The sequence below is a fragment of the Suncus etruscus genome, chromosome 1 (genome assembly GCF_024139225.1).
Source record: "Suncus etruscus isolate mSunEtr1 chromosome 1, mSunEtr1.pri.cur, whole genome shotgun sequence".
NCBI lineage: Eukaryota > Metazoa > Chordata > Mammalia > Eulipotyphla > Soricidae > Suncus > Suncus etruscus.
Genome location: NC_064848.1, coordinates 90077661 through 90089092, shown reverse-complemented (window position 1 = coordinate 90089092; position 11432 = coordinate 90077661).

Below are 11432 nucleotides of genomic sequence, written 5' to 3'. Positions count from 1 at the left end.
TGAACATTCTTTGAGTATAACTATACTTTTATAATATATGTAAAAGAATTTGAAATCTGTGAACTGAAACTTAACAGAATCAGAAGTGAACAGGATTGAGAAGAGTATTCTTAACACAGCAACCCTAATAGCTTATGATACTGAAATGTCAAAAGTCAGTTCATGACACTGCAAGTACTCTGCTTTTAAAAACAATCCATTACATTATTATTTTTTATCTGTCTTTTATTTCTGGGCCAGACCCAGCTGTGCTCAAGTATTACTCCTAACTGTGCTTATAGGACTGTGCAGTACCATGTATTAAACTTGGGCCTCACTCCTACATGCGAAATTTGTGCTAAACTATATATATATATAGATAATATATATGATATTATATATTATATATTAAACTATCTCCTATCCTCAGTCCTGTTGCTTTTCTTTTTTCTTTTTTTCTCTTTCTTTTTTTTATTTTGGGCCACATTCAGGGTTAGTTCCTGACTCTGTGTTCATGAATCATTCCTGGCAGGCTCAAAGGATCATATGGGATGCTGGGGAAAAAACCCACATTAGCCACATTCAAGGCAAATACCTTGCTGTTCTATCTTTCTGGCACTAGTTCTCTTTCTGTATTTCTTTTTCTTTTTTTCAATTTGAGGTTAGGCAATGTGCTACACATTACAATAACAGTAAATGTTTAAATTGCTGCACAAAGCTACTGTACCCTACCACCACCAAAGTGCCCAATATCATCCAACAATGTCCTTATCTCTTCTAGTTCTCCCCTTAAATCTCCACACACTCACCACCAACACACACACAAGCACGCACACACACACACTACTTCCACCTCTGCTGCTTGATATTCCCAGTTCCTTGTTTTGTAATCCAAGACCAAGGGATTGACATTTTATATAATCTATTACCTTGCTGTGTTTCTCTATATACTACATGTGCATGAGATTGTCCAGTGTTAGTCCTTTCTCTTTGAGCTATGTCACTCAACATGGTGCTCCTCCTGTTACAGTTATGTTTCAGCAAACTGCATGATTTAATCTTTTCTTATAGGTGTATAGTATTTAATTTTTTGTTTTGTTTTATGGGTCACAATGGTGGTGCTCGGGATTACTCCTGGCTCTGTGCTCAGAAGTCGCTCCTGGCAGGCACAGGGGACCATATGGGATGCTGGGATTTGAACCACCATCCATCCTGGATCAGCTGCCTGCAAGGCAAATGCCCTACTGCTGTGCTATCTCTCCAGCCCCAGCATTTAATTTTTTAGATATATCACAACTTCTATCTTTATCTGTTATTGGACTTTTGAGCTATGAAAATGGAAAATTTGCCATTTCGAGCTATTGTAGTGCCACCTTCTTTTTCTTATTCTTCTTAACTTTTCTTTCCTCTAATCTCTCTGCTTTTCTTTTTTCATTCCACAAATATCAAGAATCTTCTATGTGCCAGTTATTGAAGATTTATTAACAGGCAAAAGATACAAAAACTCTTATATCAGAGCAAATATCCATGTGTGTATGCAAACAAATAGATTGGGTTGACAGAAAATTAATGTAAACAGAACAAATATTGTATATAAGAGCATGACTAGTGCTGGGAGAAATTTAAAGTTATATATGAGAGGAACCCAAGGGAGGTACTTTAATTAGAGTGGGTGTGCTGGACCCACATAAAAGATGACATAGCAAACAATTGGATGAGGTGAGAGACTTTTGTTTATTTGAAGGAAAGATGTTCCAGTCTGATTAAACAATCAATATAAAGACCTGCTGTTGTTCAAGAAACAGAAAGTTAGTGCGGCAGGAAATAGTGAGTTAGGAAGAATAGTTTGTCAACAGTCTTAATTTCATAGAAGAGGTCAAAGAAGTTTCTGGAGAAGATGATCATTATTTAAGTGTGGCAAAGGCTTGAGGTTTTTATTCTGAGAGAACTAGGGAGCTAAAGGAAGTCTGTCAATAGTGAAGCCTTTTGAGAAGAAGAGTGCATTATTAGACTTAATATTTTAAAGGGGTCATATGGCTGAGAATAGAATATGTCTTGAGACAGGCAGTAGTAAGACCACTGTGTCTGTGGGAGTTGATAAGAATTCCTTGGCTATGGAAGTACACTTTTTGTTTTATGCATTTGAAGCGATTTTTAAATAACCATTTAATAGCCATTGGAAACATAAGTTTAAAAATAGTAATGAAGCTTTCGCAAGCAATTCATCTCAATTACTACTTTAACCACCAAGAGAAAGCTCCATTTTATTACATATCTAATTAATTCAGAATTAATGTATAAACGCATGCACAAATTAATAGATAAATAATTTACAATGAAAACTTATTTGTAATACGTTAATTCACAACTAAATTAAATAAATATATGGTTGTACCACATTATTTATCAATTTATCTGGTAATATGCAAAAGGTTCTTTTCAGTTTGGAGTGATTATGAAGAACACTGCTATAATAAGAATACTATAAAGATTTTGGTTGAAATCACCCTTGATTTCTCTGTGATAAATGCTAAAATAGTATAATCACTGTATTTAAATGTTATTTCATGTTTAACTTTAAAGGATTAAACTAAATTTACACTAGATTATTTTTTGGATAGAAGCTATACCATGCTCTACTTCCTCTGATAGTATAAGGAAGTTCTACTGGATTTGCATAATATCAGCACTTACTAACATCAGTATTATTTATTTTAAGCATTCTAAAATGATGCAAAATGATATTTCATCAAAGCTTTCCTTTGTATGAGTCTAATTACTACTTCCTAATTTGCACATCCATATGTTTGTTTTATTGTATTGAGTTTTGAGAGTTCATTACATATTTCGTACATGTCTTTGTCAGACATATTTTGAAATTATTTTTGTTCTAGTCTCCAACTTGTTATCCATTTTCTCAACTTGCACAGAGCAAAAGTGTTTTAGAACAATTTTAACTTGAAGATAATTGTATATTGATACATAATTTTAAGAAATATAGAGCAGAATCTTATATTCCCTTGAATTAATGTCTTTCAATGCTAACATATAGAAAAATCATTGTACAATATACCACCAGAATGCTGATACTGAAAAAGTCAAGACAACCATTCTATTACCACAGAATTTCTGTGTTCTTTGCAGTACTTTCTTTTTGTTGTTGTTGTTTTATTTTATTCTATTTAAAAAAAATATCTTTATATAAGCACTATGATTGCAAACATGTTTGTAGTTGGGTTTCAGTTATAAAAAAGAACACCCCACTTCACCAGTGCAATCATCACATCACCAATGTCCCCCACCTACAAACTCCCCACCCCCCCCGATTGTTTTTGAGACAGGCATTCTATATATCTCACTCCTACTATAGGCATGATAGATTTTAGTGTAGTTATTTCTCTAACTGAACTCACCACTCTTTGTGGTAAGCTTCATATTGTGGGCCGGTCCTTCAAGCATTCATGTCTATTGACTCTTGGTATTATTACAATGATGTTTTTAATTTTCTTAAATTCCACAGATGACTGAGACTATTCTGTATCTATCTCTTTCCCTCTGACATATTTCACTCAATTTTCATGTCCATCCATTACAAGAAAATTTTATTACTTCATCACTCCTGAATGCTGCATAGTACTCATTGTGTATATGTACCATTGATTCTTTAGCCACTCATCTATTATCAGCATCTGGGTTGTATCCAAAGACTGACTATTATAAATAGAGCTGCAATGAATATAGGTGTGTAGAAGACATATTTGTATTATATTTTTATGTTCCTAGGATATATCCCTAGGAGTGGTATAGCTGAATCATATGGGAGCTGAATTTCCATTTTTTTGAGGAATCTCCATATTGTTTTCCATAAAGATTGGATTACACAGCATTCCCACCAGCAGTGAATAATAGCTCCTTTCTTACCACATCCCTGCCACACTGATTGTTCTTGTTCTTTGTGATGTGTGCTAGTCTTTATGGCATGAGATGGTACTTCAATGTTATTTTGATTTGCATCTCCCTGATTAGTGGTGTGAAATTTTTTCATGTGCCCTTTGGCCATTTTTATTTATTCTTTGAGAAAGTCCTCATTTTTTGATTAGGTTAGATTTTTTTTCTTGTAAAGTTCTGTCAGTACCTTGTATATCTTAGATATTAGCCCTTATCTGATGTGTATTGGGTGAATAGTCTCTCTGATTCTGTGGGTAGCCTTTGCATCCTAGTCACTATTTCCTTTGAGGTGCAAAGTTTCTCAGTTTAATATAGTCCCATTTGTTTATATTTGCTTCGACTTGTTTAAACAGTGATATTTCCTCCTTAAAGATGCCTTTAATCTCAATGTCATGGAGTGTTTTACCTACGTGTTGTTCTATATACCTTATGTTTTAGGCCTGATGTGAAGTCTTTAATCTACTTGGATTTGACCTTTGTACTGGTTTAAGATGGAGGTCTGAGTTTGCTTTTTGCATGTGGCTAACAAGTTGTGCCAACACCACTGGTTGAAGAGTCTTTCCTTGCTCCGTTTTGCATTTCTTGCCCCTTTATCAAAGATTAATTGATTATATGTCTGTGGGACATTCTCTGAATATTCAAGTCTATTCCATTGATCTGAAGGTCTGTATTGATTCCAATACCATTTCTGTTTTAATGACTATTGTTTTGTAGTAATATTTAAAGTTGGGGAAAGTAATGCTTCCCATCTTCTTTTTCCTGAAGTGTTGCTTTAGCTATACCTGCATGTTTATTGTTCCAAGTGAATTTCAGGAGTGTTTGATCCACTTCTTTGAAGAATGTAATGTGTATCCTTAGAAGAATTGCATTAAATGTGTACAATGCTTTGGAATAGTGCATTTTAATGAGTTAATCCTCCCAATCTATGAATAGGCTATGTGTCTTCATTTTCTTGTGTCCTCTTTTATTTTTCAAGCAGTATTTTGTAGTTTTCTTTGTATAGATCCTTCACCTTTTTAGTTAACTCCAAGGTATCTGAGTTTGTGTAGCACTAATGTGAATGAGACTTTTTTAAAATTTCCATTTCTTCTCTATCATTATTGGTGTATAAGATGGCCATTAATTTTTGTGTGTTAATTTTGTAGCCTGCCACTTTGCTATATGGATCTATTGTTACTGGAAGCTTTTTGGTATAATCTTTAGGGTTTTCCATGTCTTTAAGGTTTTGCATGTCATCTGCAAACAGTAAAAGCTTAAATTTTTTCCTTTCCTATCTGGATGTCCTTGTTATCTTTTTCTTGCCTAATTGCCATGGCAAGAATTTCCAGTGCTATATTAAATAGGAGTGGTGCCATGTTTTAGAGAAAAGCCTTTTGGTTTATCTCCATTAAGAATAATATTTGCCATTGCCTTGTGGTATTTGTTCCTGACTACTTTGAAAAAAGTTCCTTCCATTCCCATCTTGTTGAGAGTTTTTATCATGAATGGGTGTTGGACCTTATCAAATGCTTTCTCTGTATCTATTGATATGATTACATGGATTTTATTTTTTCATTTGTTAATATGGCATATTATGTTGACTGATTTACTTATGTTAAACCAGCCATTATTCTTGGAATAAAACCTAATTGGTCATGGCATATGACCTTCTTGATGAGGCATTGGATCCTATTTGCTGGAATTTTGTTGGAGGATCTTTGCATCTCTGTTCATCAGAACTATTGGTTTGTAGTTCTATTTTATTGCAACATCTTTGTCTAACTTTGTTATCAGGGGTGGTGTTAGCTTCACAAAAGGTATTTGATAGTGTTTATGTTTCTTCAATTTCCTAAAAAAGCCTGAAAAGGATTATTTCCTTTTGAAAGATTTGAAAGAATTCATTAGTGAATTCTTCTGGGCCTGGGCTTTATTTTTTGGAGAGACTTTTGATTACCATTTTAATTTCCTCAATAATGATGGTTCTGTTTAGATATGGTAAGTCATCCTGGTTCAACCATGGACAATTATAAGAGTCTAAGAATTTATCTATTTCTTCCAGTTTCTCATATTTGTGTCAAAGAGTTTCTTAAAGTAGTCTCTGATTACTCTTTGAATCTCTGTAGTATCTGTAGTGATCTCCCCTTTTTCATTTCTAATCCGGTTTATTAAGTTCTTCTCTCTCTTTTTCTTTGTGAGTTTTGCTAGTGGTTTACTAATCTTGTTTATTTTTAAAAAAAAAACCAACTTTGCTTTTGTTGATTTTTTAGATAGTAATTTTGATTTCTACTTCACTGATTTCTGCTCTAATATTTGTATTTCCTTCTGCCTACCTATTTTTGGTTTATTTTGCTGATCCTTTTCTAATTTTATAAGCTGTGTCATTAAGCCATTTATGTAGGCCCCTTCTTCCTTTTTGATGTGTGCTTGCAAAGCTATAAATTTTCTCTTAGTACTGCTTTTGCTGTGTTCCACAAATTCTGATAGGTTTCATCTTCACTGGCATTTGTTTCCAGGAATCTTTTTATTTCCTCTTTGATTTCATCTGTGACCCACTTGATGTTCAGTAGTGAGTTGTTTCATTTATAGGTATTAAAGTTTTTCTTCTGTGTCTCTTGAGTTTACTTCTAGTTTCAGTATATTGTGATCTGAGAAGGTAGTCTATCAATTTCCATCCTCTTGAATTTATGGAGGTATGTTTTATGGGCTATTATGTATCTTGGAAATAACCCATGTGCATTGGAGAAGAATGTAAGTATAATTTTCTGGGGATGGAGTGCCCTATATGTATCTACTAGTCCACTTTCTTCCATTTCTCCTTTCAGAGCTAGTATATTCTTGTTGGGTTTCAGTCATGTTGACCTATCAATGGGTGACAGGCAGTTTTGAGGTCTCCCACTATTATTGTGTTGCTACTGATATCTTCTTTCAGATTTGTCTACAATTGTATTAAGTATTTTGTGGTTCCCTCATTGGGGGCATATATGTTTAGGAGTGAGATTTCTTTCTGTTGTACCTATCCCGTGATTATTACCAAATATTTGTCTTTGTCTCTTATTTTGTTTAAATATAAAATTTAGAGTCCTGTTGTTGGTGAGTGAGACCTTTCTTGGCTTGGCACTGCTCCTGCAGCCCCTTCAGTTGGATGGTCTGAAGGTTGCAGGATAACTGCAGAGAAATTCACAAAGCAGACAGATGAAGTTTCTGGTGCTAGTCAGTTTTATTACATGACCCTGCCATGTGCATTTCTCTACCTGGCTTCTATGCAATGTGCTTCTTCCAAGCACCTTTCCTGTGTTGGTTCTCTGATCCCTCTTTCCTTTTTCCAGCTAGCCTCTATTATCCTATATTTCAAACAACAGCCCCTCCCAAGAGTGGTTGAGTCTGACCATTAGGTGAGATAAGCAGGAAGTTGAGGGAAAGGTGACTTTCCACCTACTGTGTTAAAAAAAAATAAGAATGGTTAGCTTTTGTTTTTCTGTTCTCCACCTAAGATGACAACTCTAATATAACCCAAAGCAACAAAGTTTAAAATGTACATAATTCCTCTCAAAATAATCAGCCTTTTCTGAATCTTATACATATCACAAAATTTAAACATTAGAACTTTCCGCAGAAACACTTAAGAAATTTCTAGCATTATTACACCAAGCATTATTTTGTCTAGAACATCCTAGTTTCTTTCTATAAACTTATTCTAAACAAAATTACAAGAACATTTCTGCAGAACATGCAGCTTGAAAATAGGCTGCTAAATAAGTACACAATAAAACATCATAGCAATTGGGAAACATTAAACTGCAAAACAATGACTGATGCAAATAGGGTTAAGAGATTAACCTGAGGGGCTGGAAAGATAGCATGGAGGTAAGGCGTTTGCCTTGCATGCAGAAAGTTAGTGGTTCGAATCCCATATGATCCCCTGAGCCTGCCAGGAGCGATTTCTGAGCATAGAGCCAGGAGTAACTCCTGAGCGCTGCCGGGTGTGACCCCCCCAAAAGAGAGAGAGAGAGAGAGAGAGAGAGAGAGAGAGAGAGAGAGAGAGAGAGAGAGAGAGAGAGAGAGAGAGATTAACCTGAACACAGTTAAGATGCAGGTTTTAAAATTTTGTGTTTTTTAAATATATATACGTATATTTACATATATATAATCTTTATTTAAGCACCATGATTACAAGCATGATTGTAGTTCGCTTTCAGTCATAAACAGAACACTCCCCTTCACCAGTGCAACATTCCCACCACCAATGCCCCCCTCCCTCCTTACCAATCCCTGCCTGTTTTTGAGACAGGCATTCTACTGAAAAATTTGTTTTTATTTTTGTTTTTGTTTTTTTTTGTGGGCTGCTGCGCTTATGTTCTTCATCTCATTCAATCTTCTTTTTTCATCATCATGATGTCAAGACGCCAGTGACCTCTGGGTAACTTCCCAGGGTTTGGGTACTGACCATGTGACTTTAGGTCTTCGGAACCCTGGGTCCTGCAGACTGTCTGGGCTGGAATCACTGCTGCCATGAGTCTGGGAGCTTAGAACAGCTGAGGTTCTTTGGGCCAGAATCCAAGGTGGAAGCTATTGGTCATCATCCTGCTGCCTTTTTACAATCAATGAAGCCTTTTTTTCTGGCTTTTTCCCAATCAGTAGCCTCTGTAAGTTTCTGCATATTGGGAGGCCAAGGCCCTCGGAAAAGGCACATTTTGTTAAACAAAGGGTCCTAGGCCTCTTGGGGGGTTGCTCCAAGCTTTCACCTCTCCCCTTCACTGCCCTCTCTCCCACCTGAAGGGGCACCAAATGGTCCAACCTTTTGGGTTCTCCATTTTCAGTGCAGCTCAAGAAAGCCAAGATTACCCACCAAAGAGTCAGGGCACAATTGGCACCTACCATTGCTGAAGTCTTCTTTGGTTTTTAAGCCCTATCCCTGTAAAGGCCACCAATTGTTTAAATATATAATATAAAATTCTAGTGTTGAAGGGTGAGGCCTTTCTCTGCTCAGTGCCTGTAGTGCCTTTGGCCAGCAGGTCTGAAGTTTTCAGGGTAGTGGCAGAGAAATTCACAAAAGCAGTTAGATAAAGTTTCAGGAGACAATTTTATTACACGGTCCTCGGTGCCATATGCATTTCTCCACCTGGCGTATAAGCTTTGTGCTTTGTTTTGTTTTGTGTTTGTTTTTTGGGCCACACTCTGTGACGCTCAGAGGTTACTCCTGGCTATGCGCTCAGAAATCACTTCTGACTTGGGGGATCATGAGACTCTGGAGATCGAACCCAGGTCTGTCCTGGGCCAGCTGCATGCAAGACAAACACCCTACTGTTGTGCTATCATACCAGGCCCAAAACTATGCTTTTTAAAGGAGCCTCCATCAGCTTCCCTCCAAGTACCTTTCCTGTGTACACTCTACTCTTGCTTCCCCACCCTCAGCAGCCTCTATTTCCTCTATTCCAAACAATAGCCCCACCCAGGTGTAGGTGGGTCTGACCATCCAGGTGGGATAAACAGGAAGTTGGGAGAGGGCTAACACCTTACAATTTTTCTGAGTCTAAAATTTGTGTCATCTGATATTAATATTGCCACTTCTGTTTTTTTTTTTTTTTTTTTTTTTTTTTTTTTTTTTTTTTTAAAGGGAATTGTTTGCTTGGACGTTTGTTTTCCAACCTTTGATTTTGAGTATATGTTTGTACTGACTATTCACATGTGTTTCTTGCAGGTAGCAGAATGTTGGATTCAGCTTTTTGATCATTTTGCCACTCTGTGTCTCTTAACTGGTGTGTTTAATTTATTGACATTGAGAGAGATAATTGCCATAGAATTTAGTGTGATATTTATGTAGAAGTTTGGTATGTCTGTTTGTCTGTCTTGTCCTAAAGTAGACCTTTTAGTTTTTCTTTTAAGGCTGGTTTTTAGTCTTTAAAGTTTCTGAGCTGTTGTTTATCCATGAAGCTCCATATTTCTCCTTATCAGAGAGGCTAAATATGTGTTTGGTATATTTTTGGGTCATGAGAGCTGCCATCTTCATTCTCTATGCATGGTGTTGGCTTGCATTGCCTCCTCATTGTCATGCTTGTAATGTGGTATTTTCTATATGATGTGTTGGGATTCTTTGGCTAATAGATATGTGTAACCATGAATTGAAGTGGAGCAGCCACCCCCCAGTTCTTTGCAGTACTTTCTGCCTTTTCATTACTATCTCCTCTGGTTTAACCTTCACAATAATGAATATGTATTATCTTTCTATTATTTTGGTTTTTCTAAGAAAAGACTGTTACTTAAATATAATCATTACCTATGTAACCTTTTGGGCTTATTAACTTCATATAATTACTTTATTTAAGCACTGTGATTTCTATGACTACAGTTTTAGTTATGAAATGTGCACAACCCTTCTCCAGTGCACTTTTCCCACCACCAATATCTGCAGTTTCATTCCCAACAGGGGTAGTTTCCTACCCATGTTTATCTCTGGGGTAGGTCTTTTCTTCTTCTTCTTCTTCTTCTTCTTCTTCTTCTTCTTCTTCTTCTTCTTCTTCTTCTTCTTCTTCTTCTTCTTCTTCTTCTTCTTCTTATTCTTCTTCTTCTTCTTCTTCTTCTTCTTCTTCTTCTTCTTCTTCTTCTTCTTCTTCTTCTTCTTCTTCTTCTTCTTCTTCTTCTTCTTCTTCTTCTTCTTCTTCTTCTTCTTCTTCTTCTTCTTCTTCTGCTTCTTCTTCTTCTTCTTCTTCTTCTTCGTCTTTGTCTTCTTCTTCCTTCTTCTTCTTTCTTCTTCTTCTTCTTCTTCTCCTTCTCCTTCTCCTTGTCCTCCTCCTCCTCCTTCTTCTTCTCCTTCTCCTTCTCCTCCTCCTCCTCCTTCTTCTTCTCCTTCTCCTTCTCCTCCTCCTCCTCCTCCTCTTCTTCTTCTTCTTTTCTCTCTCTCACTCTCTCTCTCCCCTCTGTCTCTCCCTTCCTTTTTGACACTGTGGTTTGCACTATTTTTAATGAAGTAACATAAATGTCACTTTATCTTTTTTTTTTTAGCACCTAGTTTTTGTCTAGAGTGATCAGTTTCAACAATCATTGTCAAAGTGGTCCCTTCTCTACTCTAATTGCACTCACCACCTGTGGCAAGCATCCTACCATAAACTACCATAGAGATTATCCTCATCTTTATTGTCTCTGCACATTACCATATTTTCTTGTATTTTTCTTATATGCCACAAATAAGTGAGATTATTTTATATTTATCCTTCTCCATCATTTCACTCAGCATAATAATCTCCATATCCATCCATGTATAAGCAAATTTCATGACTTCATTTTTCCTTATGGCTGCATAGTATTCTGTTGTGTAGATGTACCACAGTTTCTTTAGCCATTCATCTGTTCTTGAGCACATGAGTTTTTCCCAGATTCAGGCTAATGTAACTAGTACTATAATGAACATAGAAAAGCAGGGGTATTTTATCCATGGTGCATTTGGATTCCTAGGGTATATCTTATGGATCATATGGATTCTGAATTTCTAGGTTTTTTAAGAAATATCTATATTTTTTTACAGAAGGGTT